At 39.6% G+C, this 10,000-nt stretch overlaps 1 long non-coding RNA gene across 1 annotated transcript in view; it reads right to left on the bottom strand.

The window, feature by feature from the left end:
* Nucleotides 1-8,039: 8,039 nt before the first annotated feature.
* The window catches only part of LOC135196758 (uncharacterized), a 2,968-nt gene continuing 1,007 nt past the window's right edge, over nt 8,040-10,000 (bottom strand). Inside the window, exon 3 of the long non-coding RNA XR_010310458.1 lies at nt 8,040-8,410. This is a non-coding gene — a long non-coding RNA (uncharacterized LOC135196758). The remainder of the gene's footprint in view (nt 8,411-10,000) is intronic.

The following is a 10,000-nucleotide window of genomic DNA, read 5'->3' as shown; positions in this document are numbered from 1 at the left end:
GAAAGTGGAATCAGCCCCGACGTCGCTGGAGATCCGAAAGGCTGAGTCGACTGAAGAAGAAGAAGATTCATAACTAATTGAATTAATGAGCTCAAGAGAAAACAATAGATCATCGACGCATCCTTTAGCGCCGGATAATTAGCAGAGAATAATTAATATCGTAATTACATCCCAATGCAAAAAAAAAAGAGGGGTTTATATTATGCGATCGCTCTCTCTCTTAAAGGGATATTTTAAACCTAGATAATAATAATTGAAATAAAATGCTTCGGCGCAATCGAGTTTTCTGTACAGCGTATAATTAAGGCCACCTAAAATAGACCTATCTTTCGGTCGTCTCGATATAATGCTGTACGAGCTGCGGCCAATGAAACCTTAACAATAGTTGCCAGATGCACGATCCATGGGTGACTTTAAGTTTAAATAATATGAAAAAAATACTAAGGCTAGAGGGCTGCAATTTGGTATGTTTGATGATTGGAAGGTGGACGATCAACATACCAATTTGCAGTCCTTTAGCCTCAGTAGCTTATAAGATCTGAGGGCGGACAGATAAAGTACGGACGGACAGACAAAGAAGCCTCAATAGTTTTCTTTTCAGAAAACTAATAATAGTCAATGAACTTATTATTGTTTTCATTGCAATAAGTTAATGTATCTAATGAGGGTGTGAGGGGAGGGGAGGGGAGTGGCGGTTAAAGAAAAACAAGACGTCATTTACCTACTATAATCTTTTGACTGTAAACGCCTGGGAAGCAATCTTCCACAAAATGATGTCCGTCAAATACCCAAATAAAATTGATCGTCCTGGATGAAAGATATCGTTTATTGATATTTAAAAATATAGAGAAGTGGGTGTATATAGTATTTTGATCCCCGAGGGGCTATAGTAGATTCACATCGACCGCGCATCCGACGTCTAGGCTAGTAGTCCCTTACGACGCTCCTGACTGGCTGTTGATAAGCCAGTCACAGGGCTGGAAACTCTCAGTCTCTCGAGAGAGTTCACATAGGCAGGATGTATGATCCACCTCTCCTGAGGGATACGTCTTTCAGGAGAAGTGGAACATACATCCTGCCTATGTGAACTCTCGAGAGAGACTGCAAGTTTCCAGCCCTGTGATTACCTTATCAACAGCCAATCAGATGCAAGCTTGATGTGAATCTACTATAGCACCTCGAGCAGGTTACATGTAGGTTGATACTACATACCAGGCAGCATATCCCCGAAGTGTAACTGAGCAAGGGGACCTTCCCTGAGAAAGAAGGATACCATATCTTAAGAACTAACCATAGAATCTTCTCGAAAATGATTTCAGTATGTTTCCCGCACCCGAATTCCATACAAATCCCATACAAACTAACCCAACGCAACCTACCTTAACCTTACCTGATCTAGGGACATGGCCAAAAAAAGAGAGAAAAAAACAGAGCTGGTGCAATACCAGTAAACATCTCTGGAATGTGCCACCGGGTATATATGCCCAAGCACTGGGCCATTCCCTTCAGTTAATAATTCCAAGGGTCACATTGCGGTTATGCCAATTCTCTTATCGCTGGAATAGTTTTTCGGGGAAAAAGAAAAGTGGAGCCACTTACTGAACTGAAGTCTTCGCTCGGGTTTGCAGAGATGTCGATGGTAGGCTTCGTTCGGGTTGGTGCTGGAGTACTACCTCTCTCCATAATCAAACAGCTGAAATAAAAGCCTATTATATAGAAAAGATAAACATACGTACGTATACATACATATGCTGTGCATTATATATGCAATTATATATGTATATACTTACATATATATAATATACATATATTACTTTGATTAAAAAATGATCAAGAGGTTTCAAGATGCACTCCAAGTACTTTGCATGACGAACCATTAATAAGTCTGTTTTTAAACAAAAGAGTTCATACAAATTTTCAAAATTAAAAGACTTACTGCTGAAGTTTGGGTTGTCATAATCTACGTTATATGGTGGTATGTTTACTTCAAAGAGCCAATGCAGGATAGCTTCAGGCAAGGTCTGATGTCAGTTATAAATAAAGACTTCAAGCATTAGATGGGAACATTCCTATAACTCTGCGATATCAAAACAAAATATTAATACCAAAATAACCTAATTTCTTAGGAAAAATCTTCAAGCCCCTTATTGCATTAATCACTGCAAGGATCTAACTCGTTCAAAATCCTAGAGGTTTGGTATGGAAAAGGGCCCCTAGAGGAATCCTACGTTATGGGGGGGACTCCTTTGAGCTGATGAAAGAAGGAATATATACAATGGAGGACAAAGGCCCATCGCTGGGATCTATGAGGTCATTCAACACTGAAAAGGAAATTGGGAGTTGAAGGGTCTGAAAGGCGTAACAGGAGGAAAACCTCACAATTGCACTGAAATAACTGTTAGAAGAGGGTGGACAATACGACAGAGAATACGAACGGAGGTACAGTAAAAGGAATGAATGGGACGCTGCAAAGAACCTTAAATAATGCCTACAGTACCGCATGAGGTGCACTGACGGTACGACCTCCCTATGGGGATATCGGTCCTTAGGCTGACGGATATGGTATCCTATGCTCCATGAAAAACAAGCGTGCATCGTTTACTCTAGATAAGAAATTACCACACTGTAGGAGTCCTTGAATTACAGCAGAACAACACAAGAGTATCCTACACTATAGGGAGTCCTAGAGGTGAAGAATGTGCCCTCTGTTCCCTAGTAAAAGTTCCTATATCGTTTGTGTTGAACAACTCCACAAAAGCCCCACACTGCAGGGGATCCTAGAAGTGTTTTACTATGCCAAGCGCCGGGAGTTATGAAGTCATTCAACGCTGAGAACTACGTTGTGTTAGGAGAGGGTGGAAAGTAAGATGGAAGAGAATATGAACGGAGGTATAGTAAAAGGAATAAAAAGGGATTGCACTAGTGGCCGAAGTGGACGTTGCAAAGAAGCTTACTTAATGCCTACAGCACACCGCGTGAGGTACACTGATGGCACTAACACCCTACGAGGACAGTAAGCTGGAACTCAAGAGGCCAGTTCAATTTTGTAGAACTATACAGATCTACAGATTTATTTTAGGAACACATGCCATGCACTGGGTCCTATGAGGTCAATCAGCGCTGGAAAGAAAATGGACAGTAAAAAGTTTGAAAGGCGTAACAGAAGGAAAACCTCAAAGCAATTGCACTGTGAAACAATTGTTAAGAGAGAGTGGAGAATATGAACGGAGGTACAGCAAAAGGAATAAAAAGGAACTTTAGCTAGGGCCCAAAGGGACGCTGCAGAGAATCTCAAGTACTGCCTACAGTGCGGCGCTTAAGGCGCACTGGACTGAAGGGAACACTCCCTTCCGGACAATAAATTTTCCCGATTCTTTATCGCAGATTCCTCTTCAACCAATAAATTCTCCTTCTGCTTATGATGTATTTTGGAATGGAATGGAATGGAATGGAATGGAATGGAATGTGAAATTTAGGCTTGAAGCCAAGCACTGGAATCCAGATGGATTATTCAGCGATATAATGAATTTGGTTTAAGGTGAATATTTACGGTGATGAATTTATAAATCAAAATAATAAAATAAAGGGTGATTTTAATACTATGATAAAAACTGATATTCCCATAAAATTATACCTTCGCATTTCAAGTGTGCAAACAATAAAAAAAAATTATACATATATACAATATACATACGTATATATGCGTATAAACATGCTTGTTAAACAACTTCAATGGTATATACTACACTTGGCAATGTACCATAGGTCAAATATTAAATTTCATTGAAAAAGTTAATGTCTTTGAGGAATCCAACAATGATATTAACAGCTAAATCCGGACCAAGCAGTTCTGCTATATCACTGCCCACTAACCCATGTCTGTCGTGCTGCAGAATGTAATATAATGTGTTCCACAGTAAGAGGAGAATGGTGTATTTTGTGCAAAGTTTTCATTGTCACGAGATAAACTTCTAAATATAAAACCTCCCAGTCATCCATAACTTTTGCTTCTTAATAGGATTTATTTCTTTACGAATAGCTGTGGAAAACGACGTGTTTCTTCTTCTTTAAGTCCCTGAGATTTGTTCGAAATTTTATAACCGGAGTAGAAGTTCCTCGTTGGACGAGTGGTTTATGTTTTGGTTTTTGTTTGTATGGTGCTTTTGCGTTGTATGGAACCAGTGGTTATTCAGCAACGGGACCAACGGCTTGACGTGACTTCCGAACCACGTCGAGAGTGAACTTCTATCACCAGAAATACACATCTCTCACTCCTCAATGGAATGGCTGAGATTCGAACCCGCGACCACCGAGGTGGGACGCTAACACCATACCAACCACGCCGCTGAGGCGCTGACGAGTGGTTTCCGCACTCGGCTCCCAATCTGGTGGTCCGAAGTTCGATTCTCGGCTCGGCCAACGTGGAATCAGAGGAATTTATTTCTGGTGATAGAAATTCATTTCTCGATATAATGTGGTTCGGATCCCAGAATAAGCTGTGGGTCCCGTTGCTAGGTGACCAATCGGTTCCTAGCCACGTCAAAATATCTAATCGTTCGGACCAGCCCGAGGAGAGCAACTGTTCATCAGCTCAGTGCAGGTCTGGTAAAACTAAGATATGCTTAATTTATAACCTGAGCAAAGTTCGCATCTCACCGGTGACTGATTCCCTCATCAAGTCTGCCCACTTGTCACTCATTTCAAAGCAAGAGAACAGACACATTTCAACTACAATTCAGATCCGTCATTAAATCTAGATAGGTTTTTGGCATTAGGCCAAGCACTGGGGCAACTAAGGCCATTCAGCGCCGAACCGGAAATTGACAGTAAAAGGTTTGAAAGGTGTAACAGGAGGAAAACCTCGCAGCTGCACATGAAACAATTGTTAAGAGAGGGTGGGCAGTAAGATAGAAGAAAGAGAATATGAACCGAGGTACAGTAAAAGGAATTAAAGTAGTTGCAGCTAAGGGCCGAATGCACATGAAACAATTGTTAGGAGAGGGTGGGCAGTAAGATACAAGAAAGAGAATATGAACGGGGGTACAGTAAAAATAATGAAAGTGGTTGCAGCTAAGGGCCGAATGCACATGAAACAATTGTTAGGAGAGGGTGGGCAGTAAGATACAAGAAAGAGAATATGAACGGGGGTACAGTAAAAATAATGAAAGTGGTTGCAGCAACCGGGCCGAAGGGACGCTGCAAAGAACCTTAAGTAATGCCTACGAGATGCACTGACGCCACAGACCCGTCATGAAAGCTCATTATTGTCAAAGTTCGTTCATGACCTTTAAGTGTCTTTAATTAAGCATTTGGAAATCGCTGACATGGGTGATTTGACCTTTGCCCCTTTGCCCTGAAAACGTCACAGACTTGAGCGAAAACTTACAGAATATATACGTAGAATTTAAGCCAAATGCCAAGCACTGGGACCTGTGAGGTCATTCAGCGCTAAAATGGAAATTGAAAGTCAAGGTGGTTTGAAAGGTGTAGCAGAATGAAAACCTCGCAGTTGCACCATGAAAGAATTTTGAGAGGGTGGAATGTAAGATGGAAGAGAGTAATATGAACAGAGGTACAGTTAAGGGAATGAAAGAGCAAAGAACCTTAAGTAATGCCTACATTGCACTGCGTGAGATGCGGTGTTGGCTCTACCCCTCTAAGGGCCTATTCGTAAGTAACAAGCCTACATGGGACGTCGATTTGAAATTCAAGTTTCCAAAGAATATGGACTACATAAAAAGAACTTACAGAAGGTAATATGAAATACCAGACAGATTGCCTAGATATATGGACAACGTGAACTGTTATAACAGTAGAAACCATGTTCTCTTCGCTTTTGATGGTTCTAACTGAATGTCATCCTTAGGGAAAAGTGTCAATTAAGGTTAAATGTTGAGCATTCCGGAAAAAAAAGTATATATGCGATTGCGAGGAGAGTCATGTTTTTTTCTTCTTTTTACCATTAGTTCATATTACTCTAAGCTTACCCTCTACAAGCTTAGGGATGTGTTGCAATATACAAGAAATAAAGCTATTCTAAAAACAGCATATAGAATGGCTTACAACAGCCACAATTATTTCCAAGCATTTAGAAGTTACAAGGCTGGAACAAAAAATAAATAAATAAAAAAAAAATCATTCAAAGCCATCCAAAACATGTTAATTTACTTTGGCCAACTCATAAATACCTTGAGTTCTGAATATCTAATAATGTTACAATGACTTAAAATCCTGGATTTTGCTGTGTTTGTATTGTTGACAGAAAGTTCATTAGGAATAACAGTAACCGAGCTGCCATGACTGATTACTATTTTTCTGTACACTACGATATAATTACTCAGGTGAAGTCGTAAAACGTAGTTTCACTCATGAATTATCCAACCACTTGACCAAATTAATTTGTGGACCTTTGTGTAAGTTGATTTAGAGAAGGATGCTTTTGTATTGTTGCTGTACAATCATATACTAATTATATACGAACGAGATCCTTCATAATCAGGATTTTTCTTTACCTCTCTCTCTCTCTCTCTCTCTGACCGAGACAAAACATGACCACCACTGCCCTTCGGGCTAAAAAGGTCTCGCTAAGTGTCCATTTATTTCTAAAACGGCCGACTTCATACGGGTTCCTAGATACTCGCTGTCTTACCCCTTTTGAGGGGTTCATCCCCCTTCCACACGAGGTGGGGGAGACACGGGCACTCTGATTTGTCCGTAATTCTCTGTTTTAAATTCGAGCTACCAGACCAAACAGTCCACCAAGGCAGGCAGGGGAACCTACGACTTGGACCACTCTCTTGATCGTCTGTCTGTTTGTATGGTGTTTTTACGTTGCATGGAACCAGTGGTTATTCAGCAACGGGACCAACGGATTTACGTGACTTCCGAACCACGTTGAGAGTATACTTCTATCACCAGAAATACACATCTCTCACTCCTCAATGGAATGGCCGAGAATCGAACCCACGACCACCGAGGTGGGACGCCAACACCATACCAACCACGCCACTGAGGCGCTATTTCTCTCTCTCTCTTGATCGTCATCAACCAATAAATTTGGTAAGTGTGTCTGCCCGTCGTGCGTTTTGCCCTTGTATGGAAGGGGCTCATACTTCAAGGAACAAGGTCACTTTAGCGCGTTTGGTTCAAAAGCTTGGCCAACGTTATACCCATGTTATATTAATTACAGATTAAAAAAAAGAAGAAAAAAAATAAGTTTAAATTTTACCAGTGAACATGACCACTTAAGGACTAGTGTCTGAAATACATGGTTACAACGTACACCAAATAGTTTTATGGGCTATTATATCTTCAGAACCGAAATCTTCCAAATAGCCCGATTAGAAGAATTCTCTTGTCATTTATAGATACAACCTATGGACAGGTATATTCGTACCAGCAACAAGTCAAAACCAACTTTACTTTAACTAATACCATCCATCTTAACTGTATATTGGTTAATCAATACTCTCCCAAGGTATCTTTAGTAAGACCATGCTAATTTCCACCCCAAACAGGTTTCCAACACTTGACGACCATGGTATTACTATATTACAAAAAATATTTCTTAAGTCTTCAGACACTGCAGACACGGAAGGCCTTCCCAATTTCCAAACAGTTACAATTTTATAACGTCCAGTCAAATAGGCAATTTACAAACACACACGCTGCTAAAGTATTCATATTGCACTTATCAAATATTGGCAGATACTCTTGCATGTAAAAGCAGATTTAGATGCAATGCCATTCATACAACTTCCATTTACCATGACTTATAAATTTCATAAGTCTGACCAAAGTATATAATGTTAAAATCAAATCCATTTTAAAACTGCTGCTGTCTTGGCCTTTCATTGCAAACCACGGTCATTATTTGGCAATTTAATTCTAAACTGCTGTTTTAGCCTTTTATTGCAGCCATTGTCATTATTTTTTGCATATTTTAGAAGCAAAATATCTTTGACCAAATGTAAACTAACCCAAGATTTCAATTTAACAGGGTAGTACGATGTTCAATGAAAACTCTAAACCATCTTGCACAAATTTTATACCTTTATTACACAATCATGCCCAGACGAGTTACCATAATTCGCATTCTTCAGTAATTCGGAGGCAGAAATTAGTCCCTTCAATTAAAAAATTAAAAAAAGGAAAAAAAACTACATTCACGTACACAACAAAGTGAATGAAAACCAGACAACCGTCAGCACAAAAGAAAATGCCGTTAACTAAGTCGAGGGTATTCAAGCAAAATCCGTGTCAGTATTTCAGCTCAGTCGAGGCTACCTACACTTACATCAGATCAGCCTACTGCTCCTCGGTAGTCAATCATTCGGTCGTTTGCGTACACTGGAGCAGATTTATATGACGTGTGGAAACTAGTACAAGACTGCAATTCACAAACTCGGACCTGCAAAAAAAAAAAAATATTAACTTCTGGGTGCGTAACATCTGTAGTACTAGTTATCTACGGCTCTTGAAATCGGGCTCATGAATAATAAGGAAACCTTAGCTTACGATGCTAGTAGACAGCTTTATAGTAATCTAAAAAAAAATTTAAACTATGCAGTTTCAAAGTCTCTATATTAGTGCACTTGATTTTTAAAAAATTTATTCATAAAAGTACTACTTTTAAAACTCAACATTTCGTTAACATTTCAAACTAAGAAAGCTTTATCACAAAAATCTCAATTCAGGAAATATTTCATTACAAAAAATTAATCCACGGTACGTGAGATACGAGTGAAGCTTTTAGAAACAATTACCTCATGCTATTAAAATCTAATATAAAAATGAAATTAAACAAAAAAATAAAACCCACTTGGCAACAAAAGTCAACTAAAATAGTACTATAGCTTTTTAAGGCGATAAAAATAAGTGGAAGCTCTCCCTCCCTTGGTGAACAGTAGACCTAAGTCTAATGCTGGGGTCACACATTCACGTATCACGACTGCGTATGCCCACGTATGTGGATCGTGGGCATCATCGCGGTGAAATGACCTTGAATAGCTGGTAAACAGGAAACGGGCTAACGGACATAAAGCCAGCACCGTAAATTGCGCCGCAAATGTACGCGCAAAGAAAGCAAGGTCTGACGTCTACCTGAAACTAACGCCGATAGTGTAATGTTCTATGTACGTCAACTTCACGTCAAGACCACGCCCACCGTTGTGGTGCCATAGGGAACAAAAGGGCGGGCCTGTGAACAGAGCTTGCCGTTCCGTAAACAATCATTGTAACAGCTCCTCTCTTCGTTGTTTTCCTACAAATTTATCTATTTTAGTTTTATGGTAACTTTTTGATAGTAGCCATCTGTAATATATATAATATGTAATTAATTTAAAATCACAAATAAATTAACATAGGATAAGTACTATATAAGACTAGCATTAGAATTTTCTTGCTTCGATTTTACCATTCAGACATACACTTTAGACATATAAAACTGTTGACTATGGGCGATTTATATTTAAGCGATATAGAACAACATCTAATAACTTATCAAACATTCTTGGAAATAAATAGGAATTCTACCTATTCAAGATAATATTTTTTGATGTATATAAGAATTCCTCTCAGATATTTACATTATTTGTTACACCATTATTGTAAGACTGCTATTCAGAAGAAATAAATATCTTCGACAAGGGAACCTTCTGTCCCTCGTCAATGGGGGTAGCTTCATGGAGAGTTTCCGTGTCGCTGTCATCAGTCAGAATCTCATCCAACTCCGACTCCTGTAGGTGGAAGTTGACATTTTACCTGTCCTGAATGTCTGCAGGAGTGGCTGAAAGGAGGTCCTGCAAGATGTGACGTTGATGGTCCCTTCCTTGGTCGTTTTAGGAGGTTCGGCATCTTGAAGGGCGCTGTGGAGAGCTTGAAGGAAACTGCTGGTCTTAGGAGACGGAAACAACAGCTGACCTGAGGGCGCCGACCTGACCTTTTATACACGCTACAGCGTTGCCATGTCATACAGGGTTGTAAATGTGTGAATCGGTTT

The sequence above is a fragment of the Macrobrachium nipponense genome, chromosome 18, assembly GCF_015104395.2.
Source record: "Macrobrachium nipponense isolate FS-2020 chromosome 18, ASM1510439v2, whole genome shotgun sequence".
Lineage (NCBI taxonomy): Eukaryota > Metazoa > Arthropoda > Malacostraca > Decapoda > Palaemonidae > Macrobrachium > Macrobrachium nipponense.
The sequence above is the reverse complement of the archived record's forward strand: the minus strand, read 5'-3'. Positions and strand labels throughout refer to the sequence as shown.